Genomic DNA, 19,402 nt, shown 5'->3' with positions numbered 1-19,402 from the left:
GGCTGCCCACTCTTTTCATATCTTTTCAATATAGTACTTGAAGTTCTAGCTAGAGCAATAAGAAAACTAAAAGAGATGAAGGGGATACAAATTGGAAAGGAAGAGGTCAAAGTATCACTATTCACAGATGATGTGATAGTATATATAAGTGACTCAAATAAGTCTACCAAGGAACTCCTACAGCTGATAAATACCTTCAGCAAAATGGCTGGATACAAAATCAATTCAAAATATTCAGTAGCCCACCTGTACACAAAAGAAAGAAATTAAGGAAACAGCACCCTTATAATAGCCACAAAAATCATAAAGTATCTTGGTGTAATTCTAACCAAGCAAATTTAAAACTTGTATGAAAAAATAACTTCAAGTCTCTGAAGAAAATGAAAAAGATATCAGACGATGAAAAGGTCTCCCATGCTCATGAATCAATAGGGTTAATACAGTAAAAATGGCCATCTTATCAAAAGCAATCTATAGATTCAATGCAATTCCCATTAAAATGCCAATATAATTCTTTACAGACCTTGAAAGATTAATTCTCAACTTCATATGAAAAAAAAATCTAAAATATCTACGACAATACTGTACAGTAAAGCATCTTCTAGGGCATATTTCAATCCTTGATCTCAAGCTGTACTATAGAGCAACAGTAATAAAAACTGCATGTAACTGGCATGGCAACAGATTGGTGGATCAATGGAATCAAATTGAAGATCAAAAAATAAACCCACACACCTATGAACACTTGATTTTTGACAAAGAAGCCAAAACCATACAATGGAAAAAAAAGATAATATCTTCAACAAATGGTGCTGGTCTAACCGGATGTAGAAAAAATGCGAATAGACCCTTATTTATCACCCTGCACAAAACTAAAGTCCATTTAGATTAAAGACCTCAACATAAAACCAGACACACTACATCTGTTAAAAGAAAAAAATGGGGAAGAGCCTTGGACTCATGGGCACAGGAGACAACTTCCTAAACAGAATACCAACAGCTCAGACACTAAGATCAACAATTAACAAATAAGACCTCATGAAACTGAAAAGCCTCTGTAAGGCAAAGGACTCTTTTTCACTCTACTCAGTATAGTGCTTGACGTCTTAGCAAGAGCAATGAAATAAAAGAAAGCTATAAAAAGAACTAGAAATCTAAAAACTAGAAGTTAAAGTATCTCTTTTTATAGATGGTATTCTATACTTAATAAAATCCATACATTGCACAAAAAAATTAAATCTAATAAACACTTTGAATAAAGCTGCAAGACACATAATCAACATACCAAAAATCAGTAACTTCTCTATACACTAACAGTAAATTTGCTAAAAAAGATATTTAGAAAAATAATCCATTCACAAAAATATATGCATGTGTAAGCCTAGCAAGGAGGTTAAAAAATCTGTTTAAAAAAAAAAAACTTTGAAGACACTGAATATAGAGAATGAAAAAAATACTAAGCGATGCAAAAAAGCTTCTTCCCTCCTCGATTGTCAGAATTAATACTGTGAAAATGGCTTAACCCCCAAAAGTAATCTACATACTCAATGCAGTATCAGTCATATTCCAATGACATCTTTTTATGGGGCTAATAAAGAAAATCCTAAAATTCATATGGAAACACAAAGGACCATGTGTAGCCAAAGCAATCCAAGCAGAAAGAACATAGCTAAATGCATTGCATTATCTGACTTCAAATTATACTATAGTTTACAGTAACAAAGACAGCGCAATACTGGCACAAAATAGGCATGTAGTGCAGTTGAACATAATGGAGCACTCAGATAAGCCAGCAAATCTATACACACCTAACTTTTATAAAGGGTATCATAAGACATGAACTGGACAAGAGACAACCTATTCAATAAATGGTGCTGAAAACTAGGATATATACTTACATAAAAATGAAATTAGATCTCTCAGTCTGCACAAAAAAGTCAATTCAAACTGAATTATATACCTTAATTTAAAACCTTAAACACTGACACCACTAAAGGAAAACATGGAGAAAGCACTTTAGGATGTAGGCCATAAATACAGTCAATAATTAGAATCTTGGTGACACATGAAATAACTCAAAAAATTCACAAATGTAGTTACTATCTGAAATTTGAAAGCTTCTGTAAAGCAAGTGAAATTTTCTGCAGAGTGGACAGGCAACTTGGAGAAAGGGCAGGGAGGGGTTCTTTACAAGCAGTACTTCAAAGTTAATATATAGGATATATTAAAACCTGCAAAAAATAACACCAATATATAGCTATAAATCAATAAATGAGCCATCAAGCTGAACACAAAATTCTCAAAAGAAGAAATACAAATGGCCAATACATAATTTTTAAATAGTCAACATCCTTGCTCATATGTCTTATGCTAGTCAGAATCAAGAAAGCAAATTACAACAAATATTGACAAAGATGTTGAAAAGAAGAAACCCCTAACCACTGTTGGTGGGAGAGAAAAATTTATAGTCACTATAGAAATCTATGTGCAGGCTTCTCAATACCCTAAAAAGAGAGCAGCATATGACTGAGTGTACTGTTCTGGGACGTACACCCAAATGACTCTACATTCTACCATAGAGATATATCATGTTTATTGCTGCCCTTTTTACAATATCTAGGAAATGAAATCAACCTACATGTCCTTCAATAGATGAATGGATAATGAAAATGTGGCAGAAAAACACAGTGGAATAAATGTAAAGAAACATTTGAAAAATTTTCAAGATAATGTATAGAGTTAGAAAATACTATATTCAGATTCAAATAGACAAATACCTCACGTTTCTTTTCTTATGCTAAGCTTGATTTCTAATTGTTAAAGTTCTGGTTTTAGGTGTGGAGAAAGAACAAAAAACTAGACAGAGGTCTATGAAATGGGAAAGAAAAGGCTTTGGATGAGTGGGGCAGGAAAGATAATAAAACATGATATAAAATGAAAAGAGGAAAACTGGAAGCAGAAGTACAAATGGGGATGGCGAGGAAGGAAGGGAAAAGGAGATGGAAGGGAGGAGCAGGAGAGCACTGAGAGACTAACTGAAAACTAGGCACACATTAAAACAAGAGAAACCTGGCATTTTGTGCTTTATTTTTAACTGTGTGTGTGTGTGTGTGTGTGCGCGCGTGCGTGCGTGCGTGCGTGCGTGCGTGCGTGTGTGTGTGTATGTGTCAGAGTGAGCACATTCATATGTGGAGGACAGTGTTGAGGGATGCATTTCTTGCCTTCTACCATGCATATTCTAGGAATCAGACTTGATGACAAATGCCTTTCACTGTTGAGCTAGCTCTCTGTAGCACCTGTGTGCTATTTTTTTTTTTAATTTACAGTTCAGAAAACTAGCAAAACTTAAGACTCTTTTTCCTCCCAAATAACCAAATTCTAATGACCAATTTCTAATTTTATTCCAATCTCATTGAAAACTACCAAATTCAGGAAAATGTATAAACACAACTTGTGTCTTAGGTTTAAAGTTTGATTCTAGAAATAATATTGTGTACCTGACATACAAGCACTTATAATTCCACATACTTCAAGGTTCGTTCTAGCTGCAAATCTTTTTAAGAATGTATTATTCATCCTTATGATGAATGGGAAATATTCAGGAATGAGTGCAAAGAGGCTTTGATCATTTCAAAGCAATTTGCCTTTTGCTCCTCCAACAATTTGCAGATAGAAGTAATAGTGTGTCTAGATTACAGCTCCCCAAAAATCTGCTTGTCAAACTAACCTTTAAACCACCTTTATTTGTTCTCAAAGTACTTTTGAGGAATCCCATTAGTACTTTCCAAGTACATTTTACCTATCAATAGACCCCTGAATCTTAAATTTTGGATTAATATTTCATCTGTGACCTAGGCTTTAGTGCCACTCAGTGTTCAAATCCTAGAACTGCAACAAATCAAAACACCAAAACCTGTCCTAATTTAGACATGTACTGTAGCCTCAGCACATTTATTTTCTTAGATGTAATGCCATTAATTAAAGTCTTCTGATCCTTGCATGCTTGGCAGTTCATATTGCACATAACAGAGACAGAGAACTCACCATACACTAGATACCTATTGGAGCTTCACTACTCCATAGAAATGAGTGCCAGTGATCTTTTTTTGTTCTTCCTCAGATTGAATCATCTAGAACTGTGCCATGCTTACAAATATAAACTGACTGACTGAAATCAAAGGAGAGATTATTTTCTCAAAAAGAAAAAGATCCAACCACTCAAGAACAAGATCCTAACTAAGAGGTCCAATATTTACAGAAAATAAAATATAACAATGGAAATTACCAAACAAATAATGAAATTGGACCAATTACGAGAATTGGTAATCTTAAACATTTTTACAAAAAAATTCCATGCCATTAGAGTGGCAAAACTTTCATTTGTGAAAGAATAAGACAGGATGAACACTAGAAATAATGTTACAAAAGAATAAATGAAGGTGTATTTTGTAAAAGCAGGAAGTATATCAGAAACAATCACAAACAGAAGATAAATATAAATGTGAAAAGATAAGGGAAAGGAAAACATAATTTTCTCAACAAATGAGTCCAAGAAAATTCATGTAGAAATTATACATAAAGTATCATTCAAGGATAGCAGGCTACCAAGAAGAGACTTAATACCCTATGAGCATATACAGGGGGAGGAAGTCCCCCTCAGTCACAGTCATAGGGAAGGGAAGTAAGGGGAAAATGGGAGGGAGGGAGGAATGGGAGGATACAAGGGATGGAATAATCATTGAGATGTAACAAGAATAAATTAATAAAATACAATTTAAAAAAATATCATTCAAGTTGACCTAAAAATAATTTATTAAAAACTGGTCATTTTTGGGTTTTGTTTGTTTGGTTTTTCCTTTTATTTATTATTTATTTATTTATTATTTTTGTACATATACATTTATATTATTACATACATATACAATAGATTACCTATGGCAAGAGGAACCATGACACAATCAGGAATTATATAAATGTTACATTCTTAGTGTTTTGGCTATGTGTATTTGACAGCAACTGGACACTTTTGAAACAAGATAATTAACCACTATGTACCATTCATTAGGAATTAAAAAGTATAAAAAGATTGATATTTCTGTTTTGTGAATATCCAATGATGGTTTTTAAAATCTTACACATAACAAGAGGTAATTTACAGAAACTTTATACTTTCGTGTCAAAATTTAGAAAATTAAAAACAAAATCTTAATTCTCCCACTTGGTAGAGAACATTGTTACTAGTACTTACTATAAATCTTTCAATCTACAGGGAAGATAACCTGTATAGTTCACAGGTTAAGAACATTGGCTCTGGGATCAGACCACTCAACAGGTGTTGAGTTTATAATCCCTTACTAAGTGAAAGATTGCTCTGAATCTCAATTTCTTTATCTGAACAATAAACATAATTACAGTTCCTAACTCTACAGACATAAAGATGGCCTGGCATGTACTACATTATCTTTTGTACCTTGAGTGGTTTGTATGGATTTCTGCTCTTTGTTTACCATATGCGTTGCACCATTCCTCCCAATTGACAGTTGTCTTTCACTTTTCTTTATATTGGACTTTTACAAACAGAAGCTTTAAGATCTTATAGTAAAGCAAGCACTTTTTTCATAATATTTGCCTTTGGTATTATGCATAGAAAGGCAACAGATTTAAAGAAGGAGTAAAGATAGCGCAACTTTTTAAGGTAAGCAAAATATACCTGGCATGCATCCTGTGAATAAAATAAAAGCCCAGCATCCTTCTTGACACACACTTTAACTGAGCATGCATCAATTTAAAACCACTTCGACCTAAGAAAACAAACAGATATATATAGTGATAGTCAATACATAGTAAACAAAAATTTTCCTTTTTAAAGCAGTTTTCCATGTTCACATGACTGTGAAATGTTTATAGTGAGTTACTTTACAAATCCAGGAACTCATCTGAATCGTGCACATCTGAATGAATTGGGTTTGTGGGTACAAGTTCCTTTACCCCACCCTCAACAAAACCACACAAAGGCTTTTAAAGTTGAAATAAATCACTAATACGGTATCATTATTCTATTCATTTGAATCAGGATAATGTTTTCATCTAGCAGAGAGCAATATACACAAGTTTGACTAGCAAAATAAACCCTGATTCTTGTTTGTGTCTCATCAGTGTCACTCATCCGTTATTATAGTTTGTGAGGATTAGTATGTAATCAGTTAATACCTCTGAATTAAAACTACATGCAGAAAGCCAGCTGCAATATTCTAACATTTTTTTAACTTAGATTAATACTAACTCAGTATAATTAGTTAATCAATCTACTATTTTTAAAAAGATAGAGTTGTGTTTTGGGGTGTGTGTATGTGTGTGTGTGTGTTTATCATACTAGAGATTAAACCCAGGGTCTTCTACATTCTAGGCAAAAACTGCCACTAAACTACATCTCAAACCCACTAATTGAATTTTAAGGAGTTTTATTTTATATTTTAGTGTGTGTGTGTGTGTGTGTGTGTGTGTGTGTGTGTGTGTGTGTGTGTGTGCAAGTGCAGATGCTTAAAGACTCCAGTCAAGTGAGTCAGATACCTGGAGCTGAAGTTACAGACATTTGTGAGGTACTTAACATGGGTGCTGGGAAACAACTGAGGTTCTCTGAAATACCAGCATACTCTCTTACTGCTAAGTCATCTCTACAATCCCTAATTCAGCTTTAATGTTTAAAATATTTTAATATCTAAGAAGTTATTAGTGTGAGTAAATGTTCAGGAGCTGGGGAGCTAGCTCAGTTAGTAAAGCTTCTACCAGGCAAGCTTAAGGAGTTGAATGCACATCCTAATCACCCACCCTGATCATCCACATGAAAAATAAAACTGTTGAGGATGGAGTGGAAAGAGGTGGATCTCTTTAGCTCAGTGATCAGCCAAACTTGCCAATCAGTTGACTCTGGACCCTGTCACATAATAAGGTGGAAAGCAATGAAGGAAGATACATTGACTTCAAGCCTCCAAACATACCCACACAGAATGTACATGCACCACCCATACATACAAAAGTTCAGCTCAGTATTAATTTCATAACTTTTATAATTCATAAAAGAGGTCAAACAAAATGTTACCACTAGTCATATAGGGGTCTTTCCCAATTAAGCATCTTTGTAAACAGCAGAAGTAACATATTATACATTTTTATTTTATTTTTGAGATTATAATTATAGCAATACTCCCTTCAGTCCCACAAATTCCCCCTTAACCCCTTCCCTTCACTCCAAATTCATGGCCTCTCGTTTCACTAATTGTTATTACATTCTTAATAGGTATGTATAATACACACACACATACACACACACACACACACACACACACACACACACACACACACAGTGGTGACCATCTTTCGCACTCCATGCTTTCCTCAGTTGTCTATAGTTCTTTGTTTAGGGTTAAAGCCTCATGGACTCTTCCCAACCACTTTGGCAAGTCTACTGGTGTCAGGTGATGTTTCCACAGGTATGTTGGTGAGATTTTAATGAGTATACTACTAGGAGATACAATCTCACAGGAAACTCCCTGATCATCTGAATTTTAAAATCTTTCTGCCCTCTCTTCCATAATGATCCTAAGCCTTAGGTTCAGGGAGCTTTGTAGCTGTCTCCATTGGGACTGGGCTACAGAATATATTTTTATTGGTTGTGAGTTTTTGTAGTAGGGTCCATCTGTTGCAAAGATAAATTTTCCTGATGAGGAGTAAAATTATGTTTAAAATACCAACATTCCTATTATGCATATATTGGAGACAATAAAAAGGTTTCTAGTTTTCTCGAAGTCAAAAACAAGTAATCAGTACCATATCAATGATAAGTGATTTTTCTTAGTCTGCTGCTCCATCTACCACAGTATACAATTTCTGCCATAAACATCTTAAAATATGTAGAAAGTCATAAGAATTGCTAATACTACATTTCAGCACTGTCATATTTTGTCCACTGAGCCAAACATACCAGATGCCTTTAAATAAAAGATTTAGACAGCATAAAAATAAAGTGTCATTGTATATGAGCCTCTTAAAATATAGCAATACATTAGAAAGGTATTATAGGAAAAGGAAATATTTAAAACATGAATGAAATATACTAAGAATGACAGAAAGTGGTCATAGGTGCAGATAATGTGGCAGATAATGAAAAAGTAATAAAGCTTTTGGCATAATAAAATACATTTATTTAACATAATGAGCTAGAATCATACATTCCCATTTGTCAAGATAAATGTGTACAGTTTTTTCCTAAAATTAATATGCATTCATAAGTGTGAAGTTCTATTAGATTCTTTAAAAAAAAACACATACACACACTTCTGATTAGTTGGCTAAAGTGGTTAAGAGAATGACAGAGTTGTAAGGTGACTGTTAAACTAGCCAGTTACTACCATATATAAACACCAAATACTAACAATTCATGAAGATGGAGTTGGAGAACAAATCTGAAACAAAAGCTTTTACTGCATTCAGTGAGTGTCTGCTCCATCTACACACTTCTATCTAGTAACTATAGATACTTAAGCAAACAATACTCCTCTATTTATTTTTATGTTATATTTATTTATTTACTTACTTGGAAGAGGAGGCAGGTGTACACACCTCTGTGTGCCTGTGGAGGTCAGAAGACAACCCGAAGATATGTTTTTCTTACTGCATAGGGTCCAAAGATTTAATTCTGGTGGTGAGGCTTGGTGACAAATGTGTCTACATACTGAACCATGTCAACAGCCTGTGCCTTCCCCAGTATTACCTCAGCTGATTATGTAATAAAGGTAGAAAAGACAGATGAAGGCAAAACAGTAAGTCTTACAGCTAGCATAGAAAAAAAGAAATTAAAGAACGCATATAAAGGACTTGCTTTCCCTGTCTTGGCAAAGTTTGGCCATCGGCTCTGCTTGCATCTAAGCTTGTCCATTTTTAGGCAGAATTCTGTCTGTGGCAGAAACGAGGATATTTTTCCCAGTGGCTGGCTTGCAGCATTTTAAGCCATCTCCATAAGGAGGTTCACTGATGCTCATCATCCTCTTTGAGGTAGGCTGGGTGTTGCCAGGAGTTAACTGTCTCATTGTTAGAGAGTATTTAAAATAAAACCATCTTTAAATGCCATATTCGGTATGTCTCTGAGGTTTTTAAAGATCTTATCTAACTATTTTACCTTATCTAGCTACAGAATCACATCTGTCTGTTAAACTCAGTTCTCAATCATTCATGCTTCACAAATATGTCAGATATATTGGGCCAGAAGGCTGAAGGTGATGCTCCAACATTATAGAGATTTTAGATGACTGTTCAGGCAGCAAACTGTCTCTGTCGTTTTCTCATTTTGGAAGAAGCTCATCTGCACTTCCTGTCTACTCAGATAATTTTATTCCTTCTCAAGTCTCTGATGGGGTTGAAGACCAGATAGGTTAGTTTTACAATTAAACTTAGATGTTTAGGGGTTAAGATGTTTTTAAGTCTAGATAGATATTTTAAGTTGATAAGGAAGAGATACAGTAGGTATTTGTTTACACTCAGAATTTTAGATGCACCAAGACAGGAAAGATGTATTTTTCAAGGATGCCAAATACAAATAGCCAAAACACTGTGAATGTAGCATTTAAATAATTCTTGATTGTTTTGTGGTTCTCCTTGCTATAGGCAGTTTATTGTATATATGTGTAATAATACAGATGTATATATAAAATAAGAAGAAGAATAAAAAGAATGCATATAGACACAAATAAAAGAAGAACAAGTCATTTGGGGATTTTTCATTTATTTTTTTCTTTCTCTTCAATATTAATTTTTTAGTTTGCAGGCAAAATAATGGCTTAATTGTGACATCTCATGCACATATCATATATATTATTATACTTTTTATATTCTCCCAAAGCTTTTGGGTTTTGGTGCTCATTCAAATCATTTGAATATTACTTTCCATTACTTACAGAAAGTATAAAACCTCCTTAGCATGGCCTTGAAGATTTGGAGGTATTTTTGGCCTAATCTTCTGCTGTTCATCATATGAATGCCTCATTCTTTTTTATGCCACTTCTTGATATTTTCCATAAGCCCAAGCAAATTTTATGTTATTCTGCTTTCAATAAACCATTATTTTCAATTACACCATCTTCTTATTAATTAAAGGCCTTCTACTTCTCTAAGACTGACCATACAATGCTGTAAATATTTGCTTACTTGAATAGTAGCCACTACTAGATATTGACCTAATAGATAATAATAATAATAATAATAATTATTATTATTATTATTATTATTATTATTATTATTATTATTATTATTATTATTATCTCTGAGTTCCTAATCCTAATGATATTGCCAGGTACAGTGTTACTTTTGAATGTTTGCTAAGTCTTTAAGAAATAAGTAAATATTCAATCAGGATTTTCTTTCTTTCATTTAAGAAAGAGTTGTTGACATAGCCTACTTTCTTGTCTTTCTTTCTCCTGTCTTGAAAACCACCTCATTCTCATTTTGTGTTTTACTGACTTATATTAGTTATATATAATCCTAAACTTTATTAAGAAAGTTTCACCGATGCATAAAATGTAATTTGATTATATTCACCCCAATTATGCTGTCATCCATTCCCACTTCTACTGATGCTGTTCCTCTTCCCAGCTAGTTTCATTCTACATCCATTTTCATGGGTTTGGTTTGGTTTTATTTTGTTCAACAACTTCCTACCTTTTAATTGAGGTTACTTATAGAAACACTGGCAAGAGATTACTTACACAGCTATAGGAAATTTATCTAGTGCTGAGGCTCAAGCAGCCATTAACCGCAGATAGATCCCCAGGAACAGGGGAGGGCCTCAGAAGCCTCTTCTCTGGCCAGCATTAACTGCCTATGAATCTTTATAAAGGAAATGGATCTCCTGGGCTCTTCCTTACTCCCTTACTCCATGACAAAATGTTGATGAGCCCAGTCATGTTTTGATCTTGCTCAGGCAATCACAGCTAAGTGCTATAGACAGCAATGGCCATGTCATGTCAGAAAGACATCATTCTATAATACTCTATACATTCCTCCACCTACTAAATTCCTCCCGTTCACCTTTTCCATGATACCTTCTGGCCCTTAGAAGGGATAATACAGATTTCTCAACTAGTGCTGGGAATGCAACACTGTCTTATTCTCATCACTTGGACCAGAAAATTATTTCATTCTTCCCTCAATAACTCCTAACTCCAACAATAATTTTAATCTGTTCTGTTTTAAAATATTAAAAGATAGTATTGAAAAGAGAGAGTGAGATAGGTACTTTGCTCTTTCCCATGATAAATCAACTAAAAACCCTGATAATTATGCAAAACAAACATTAAAAACGCAGAGATATAGAAAGAAGTCATATCAGAAATTTCAATACCAAGGAGTAACAAGTTAAAAACCCTTAATCATAATGTAGCTATCCAAATAAAAATGGACTAGAAGTCTTAATTTCTTTCCTTGCTATGCTCAAGAAAACTTACAGAATAGAGAATTAATTTGGCACTTCTATACAGTTTCAGAGAATGAGTCTAGGACAATCATGGCAGATAGCATGACAGGTAGGCATGGCACTAAAGCATTAGCTGTGCGCTTACATCTTATCCAAAAGTTGCAGGCAGGAAAAAGGAACTGAGAATGGAATTTTCTTTTGAAATATCAAAGCCCAACCCTAATACACACCCCCTCCAACAAGGACACACTTCATAATTCTTCCTAAAAAAAGTTCCACCAACTGAGGACCAAGCATTCAAATATATGATGTGAGAAGACCCATCCCAAATGTAGGCAAAAACTTCTTGTACAAGTCTATATAAAAGAACATGAAAAAGAAGCTTTTGCTTTTTGCCTACTTGCACATACTCTCACTGACAAGTTCATCTATCCCACTGCTGGTATTAGAACCTACTCCTTCGAGATTCCAATATAAACTGAAGACAGCTGAAACACTGAGCCTTGTAGACTGAACAACTATCCAATGACCTTTCTGTCAGGAGACACCCATTATTGGACTACCCAGAACACAATCTGTAAGCCACTGTAATAAACTCTCTTTTAATTTATAAAGGTTCACTCTACGAGTTCTGTTCCTCTAGAGAACCCTAGCAAATACAGTATCATGGTTAAATTCCTGAACACTGAAGGCCAAGAATGGTCTTACAAGTAGCCAAGATACCTTACATAGAAAAAAACAATTTTAATGACAGAGAGTTTCTAAGAATCATAGAAGCCAAAAGCAAGTACCACAATAAACAATTATAATGAAATAGTAATAATAATTCAGGTTATAAAATTGCACTCATTAAATAGGAATACTGAAGAAAACCCAAACAGAAACAAAACTAGAAATTTTAAAAATCCCAAAAGTCTAGTAAAAAATTGTGGAAATCCTAACCAAACAGAATGGATCATGCCAAAGACAAAATATCAAGGCTTGAAGACAAAGTAGAAGAATCTTATATTTTAAAAATTATTTTTTTAAGGTTTTTAACAACAGGAACAAAATATTCAAAAAATTTAAGACATGAAGAAAAGATAAATCTATAAATTAAAAGCTCATAGAAAGAAAAGAGGATTTCTAAGTCAAAGATATTAGACAGTATTGTCTTCAAATCGTAAGAAAGCTGTTCAAGTCTAAGGAGATGTTCATGCAGATTTAAAATAAAAAGGCACAAAGAACACAAATCAACAAGATACAGAAAGAAACTCTTTGGGCTATACTATAGTGAAAACACTAATCACACAGAAGAAAGAGCATTGAAAGCTGCAAGAGAGAAGGGTTACACCCGTCATATATAAAAGCAGGCCAATCAGAACAACAGCTGTTTTTTTTTTTCCAACTGAAACAAAAGGGCTTGGAGCTTTAATTTCTAAAAAACAGATGCAAATCCAGACTACTTTACCTGGCAAAATTATATTTGTCATAACTGAAGAGAAAACCATTACATGATAAAAAATAAAATGTAAAAGAATTTATGATCACTAAGGCAGCCTTATAGTGAATATTAGAAGGAATATTTCATATTGAGTAGGATAAGAGGAAATAAGTGATAGGACAGTGATTATGCAATCTAGATCTAAGAAAATAAAAACAATAAAATCATTTCTCAACAATAATTCTGAATACTAATGGTTGGGTAAGTTTTTGGTTGCTTTCTTGGGCTATAGAGGGTTATTATCAATGGGAGATGGTTACATTATTATGATCTTATTTAGAGAGAAAACAAGGTTAGACACAGCGATGGCTCTCTTTTCCTTTACCTGACATTCTTAGGTTTGGAGATAGGTGATGAAAAGGAAGAAGGGGAAATATAAAAATATATAGGGAAGAGAGAACAAAAAGTACATTAGTGAATCTACTCCTCAACTTAATGCCTCAATTTTCATTCACAAGGTTATTTTTAATTCACTTGTATATAATTTTTATGTAGATGCAAAATAAGTTTAATTCTAGACACAGTGGTATAGATTTCAAATGTAAGATTATTCTTCACATATATTATATGTATATTTCTACTCTAATACAAGTTATTGTATCCATACTAATCAATTATAATACAAGGTTTACTTCCAATACTTTGAAAGTGCTATTGCAGTCTGTTTAGGATAAATAAGTTATACAAGTTAATTGTTAATTGATCAAATCATGATCATGTCAATTACTAGTCTACTTTTAGCACAAGAATCTACATCTTGGGAAATGCAAATCAAAACAACTCTGAGATTCCATCTTACACCCATAAGAATGGCTAAGATCAAAAATTCAAGCGACACCACATGCTGGTGAGGATGTGGGGAGAGAGGAACACTCTTCATTGTTGGTGGGAATGCAAACTAGCACAGCCACTTTGGAAATCTATCTGGTGCTATCTCAGAAAACTGGGAATAGGGCTTCCTCAAGACCCAGCTATTCCACTCCTTGGAAAATACCCAGAAAATGTTCCAGCACACAACAAGAAAATTTGCTCAACCATGTTCATAGCTGCCTTATTCATAATAGCCAGAACATGGAAACAGCCTAAGTGTCCCTCAGTAGAAGAATGGATTAAAAAAAAAAACAAAAAAACAAAAAACTATGGTACAGTTACACTATGGAATACTACTCAGCTATTAAAAACAAGGACAAATGGATTGAGCTAGAAATGATCATAATGAGTGAGTTAATCCAGAAGCAGAAAGAGTTAAATGGTATATACTCACTTATATCTGCATACTAGCCTAAGGGGCATGTCCCATGAAAGTCTTCACTAACCAGGAAACTGGGACAGAGGGGAGGACATCCTATTGGGACTCTAGATAAGAGAAGCATGGAAGAATGGCAAAGTTGAAGGATCCAGAGGATCCTAGAAACCTACAAGAAGAACATTATAATAGGCAGATTTAGGCCCAGGGGTCCCACTCAAACTAAGGCACCAGCCAAGGACAATACAGGCCGTAAACTTCAAACCCCTACCCAGATCTAGCCAATGGACAGAACATTCTCCAAGTTGATTGGAGGGTGGGTTATGACTTTCACACGAACTCTGGTGCCTCATATTTGGCCATGTCCCTTGGAGGAGGAGACCTGGTGGCACTCAGAGGAAGGATAGCAGGCTACCAAGAAGAGACTTGATACCCTATGAGCATATACAGGGGGAGGAGGTCCCCCTCAGTCACAGTCATAGGGGAGGGGAGTAAGGAGAAAATGTGAGGGAGGAGGAATGGGAGGATACAAGGGATAACCATTGAGATGTAATATGAATAAATTAATAAAATAAAATTTATAAAAGAATATATATCTTGGGTGCAACAGATAGATATGATTCTATAGAAAGATAAGGTAAGACAGTTAGATATCTGAGACATGCAGAATATGGAATTTTAAAATGTTTTTATTATTTTAAAAGTTCACTGACAATGAGACAGGTTAACTCCTGGCAACACCCAGCCTACCTCAAAGAGAATAATGAACATCAAAAGACCTCCTTATTGAGATGGCTTCAAATGTGGCAAACAAGTCACTGGGCAAAATGTTCTCATTTCTAACACAGACAGAATTCTGCCTAAAAAAGGGCAAGTTTGGATGCAGGCAGAGTTGACAGCCAAGCTCTGCCCAGACAGGGTAAGCAAGTCCTCAATAGTTCCTGCCTTGCAAATAAGTCTGTCAGATATACTAGGCCAGAAGGCTGAAGATAATGCTCCAAGATGATAGAGAGTTTTGGGTGACTATTAAGGTAACAAATTGTCTCTGTCATATTCTCATTTGGAAAGCTACTAACCTACTCCTGGCATACTCAGGTAAACAAGTTTATTCCTTCTCAAAGGTCTGATGGATTTGAAGACTGGGTAGCTTAGTTTTACAATGAGGCTTAGTGGTTTAAGGAGTTTAAGATGGTTAGGTCTAGATAGATGTTTTAAGTTGATAATGACAAGATGTGATGGAGATTGATTTACATTCAGAATTTTAGATACACCATGATAGGAAAGATGTTTTCTTCAAGGCTGCCAAATACAAATAGTCAAAACATTAAGAATGTAACATTTATATAATTCTTGATTGTGTTATGGTTCTTCTATAGGTAGTTTATTGTATATATGTGTAATAATATAAATGCATATGTAAAAAAAATTATCTAAAACAAAATAAATTAGAAAATATAAAAACAAAAAAGAGCTGTTGATTGGGGAGCCTCAGAGGGCTCCAAAACAATACAAGTTTTGTTGTTCCCCTCTGTTGCCTAGCAGAACTGGTTAAGACCCTACTGCTAAAGACAGTACATATACTTTAATTGTAAAACAAAAAGAAGTCAAGCTGCAACTGAGATGAAAGCTTCCTCCCTGATGTCTATCTTTCCAGGTCCAAATGGTGTTATGCAGGCTGTCAGAAAGAAAAGGTTACAATAACATTAATCAGCTGAGATTACTATAACCTATCATATGAATCCACTAGGCCATATGTGGCATCTAATACAATACTGGCACAACTGTTTTAACAGCAATCAACAACCCCTGATTGGGTTTAAGACCGTATCTGCAAGACACTATTGTAAATCCCATGGATTCATGACTGAGTCAGTCTTAGGCCTTAGAAGATAACTTAGTACAGTTGTATAGATAAATGACCATGGCTTCAAACTGCCTTCAAAATACCTGTGTCTATATGAATAGATAAATGCTACTGTCAGGCTTAATCAGAAAACCTTTTCTTTGCAATATACAGAGGTGAATTTTGATACTCACGATTGTGCAGATTACTAAGAATAAGGAACTCTTGTGTGCTCAGCCCTAAACAGGACATTTTTTAATCATTTCTTCTAATGCTTTCAGAATACCACAGAAAAGATTTTTGTAAAAAGTTAGAGCTGGAAGTGTGAGAAGGGTGGTTAAACGGTATCTTCCAGTTATTACACAGCCACTGAAATTATAATCTCACAGCACCTTTGTTTTTCTGCATTCTACTGTACAAGACTTGTCCTACATCAGTCAATAGTGGGAGATTTTGGGGTGAGGGGGTTCATAGAGCCCTACCCTTCCCTGTTGATTTGACATGAAAAGCATAACTAAGAAAAAGAGAACATTTGATAAACTGGACTTTGCCATAAGTTAAAATGTTTGCTCTGCAGAAAAGCTTGTAATAAAGATGAAAAGGCAAGCTGTGACTGAAAGAAAGCATTTCCAAGAAGCATAATAACAAAGAACTTGTATATTAAAATGATAAAAGTCTGAAAACTGAGAAATTGTTTTAATCAAATAAAATTTTTTGCAAAAGAGCGTAAGAGAAGTTTCACCAAACAGAGGTATTTGTCAGGGTTCTCTAGAGTAACAGAACTTATAAATGTAAGGGGTGTGTGTTGTGTGTGTGTGTTTGTGTGTGTTTGTGTGTGCATGTGTGTGATGTTATATAGTGTTTGTGTGTGTGTGTGTTATGTTATGTTATATATAAGATACATATGATATAATATAGTTATACATAATTTAATGCAATGTCTTACAGGCTGCAGTCTAGCTAATTCCAAAATGGCTGCCTATGAACAGAAAGTACATCATTCCAGTAGTTGCTCAGTCCAAAAGGCTGGGTATCTCTTCTGGTCTTCTGTTAATACTGGACTGCCAAAGAAGTGAGTTCCAATTACTTCCTCAATATCCAGATCAAAAGGGTGTGCCATCCTGTTTCAAAGATCTGGACTAGAAGTGGATTCATCCACTTCAAACCAAGCAAAAAAAAAGTCTCACAAGTGTGCCCCCCATTTCTGGATTGTAGTTCATTCCAGAGGTAATCAAGTTGACAAACAAGACTAGCCATCACACAGATATACAGATGTTCAACACTTTGAGCCATTTGTGAAATGGCCAACTAAAACATGAGATAACCAGATATTGAAAGAACAATTCTCAGCTTCATATGGAAAAACAAAAAAGCCAAAATAGCTAAGACAATCCTGTACAATAAAGCATCTTCTATAGCAATCTCCATCCCTGATCTCAAGTTGTACTATAGAGCAACATTAATACAAATGGCACAGTACTGGCATAGAAACAGACTGGTGGATCAGTGAAATCAAGTCAAAGACCCAGATATAAACCCACACACCTATGGACACTTGATTTTTGAAAAAATAAACCAAAACCATACAATGGTGCTAGTCTAACTGGATGGTCTACATGTACAAAAATGCAAATAGACCCTTGTTTATCACCCTACACAAAACTCAAGTCCAAGTGGTTCAAAAACCTTAACATAAAATCAGACACGCTAAATCTATTAGAAGAGAAAGTGAAGAAGAGCCTTGAATTCATTGGCATAGGAGACAACTCCTGAACAGAACATCAACAGCTTAAGCTCTAAGATCAACAATTAATAAATGGGACCTTATGAAACTGAAATGCTTCTGTAAAGGAAAGGACACTGTCAATAAAACAAAACAACAGCCTATAGACTGGGAAAATAACTTCATCAACCCTAACTCCAACAAAGGGCTAATGTCCAATATTTTTTTTTTTAAAAACTCAAGAGATTAAGCACCAACAAACCAAATAATCCAATTTTAAAGTGGGTTACAGAGCTAAACAGAAAATTATCAACAGATGAATATCAAATGGCCAAAAAACACTTAAAGAAATGCTCAACATCCTTAAATATCAGGAAAATGCAAATCAAAAAGACTCTGAGTCCATCTTACATCTATAAAAATGTCTAAGATCAAACTCAAGTGATAGCACATGCTGGTGAGGATACGGAGAAAGGGGAACACTTTTCCTTTGCTGGTGGGATACAAACTTGTAAAATCACTTTGGAAATCAATATTGTGCTTTCTCAGAAAATTGGGAACAGCTTTATCCCAAGATCCAGCTATACCTGGGCATATACCCAAAAGATGCTCCCATACAAAAAGGACATTTGCTTCAACTATGTTCATAGCAGCTTTATGTGTAAGAGCCAGAATCTGTAAACAACCTAGATATCCCTAAACCTAAGACTAGATAAAGAAACTGTGGAACACTTACACAATGGAATACTTCTCAGCTTTCAAAAATAAGGAAATCATGAAATTTGCAGGCAAATGGATGGAGCCAGAAATGATAATCTTGAGTGAAGTAACTCAGACAAAGAAGGACATGCATGATATATACTCACTTATAAGTGGATATAAGGCATATAACACAGGATAACCATATTACAATCCACAGATCTAAAGAAGCTAAGTAACAAGGAGGACTCTAGGAAAGATGTTTAATTCTTGTTTGGAAGGGCAAATAGAATAGACACTGGAAGCAGTTGAAGAGGGGAAACAGAACCAGAGCCTCCCATAGAAGTCCTCTGAAAGACTTGACCTAGGAGGGGATTGAAGCAGAAGCTGAGTCTCACAGCCAAATTTTGGACAGAGCACAGGGAGTCCTATGGAAGAGTGAGGAGACAGAAAGACCCAAACGGGACATGAACTCCACAAGAAGACCAACAGAGCCAACAAATCTGCCCGTCCCCCACTGAGGGGAGATGTGGGAGGAGGAACAGACACTGATACACCAAACAAGAATCGTGCATGCAGAGGTCCCCTACTCAAAGTGCCCAATAGGCAGCTCAGTCTCCTTATGGGTGCCCTATTAAGGGGAGCAGGGACTATTTCTACCATGGACTCTTTTGCCTGCACTTTGATCAGTTCCCCCGTGTGGGGTGCCTTACCATGCCACAGAGGAGGAGGATGAAGGCAGTCCTGATAAGACTTGGTAGGCTGGGGACAGTTGGTAGGGGAGAAGGGCTCTTCCTCTCTGAGGAGTCGGGGCGGGGGGCACTACAGGGAAAGAGGAAGGGATGTAAAGTAATAAACTTTTAAAAATGAAATAATAAAAATAATTTTAAAAACATGAGATAACAGTACATGGCTGACAGAAGAACTGAAGTTTTTTTAAAAAG

This window comes from Acomys minous (assembly GCF_964271855.1).
Source record: "Acomys minous genome assembly, chromosome: 10".
Taxonomy (NCBI): domain Eukaryota; kingdom Metazoa; phylum Chordata; class Mammalia; order Rodentia; family Muridae; genus Acomys; species Acomys minous.
The sequence above is the reverse complement of the archived record's forward strand: the minus strand, read 5'-3'. Positions refer to the sequence as shown.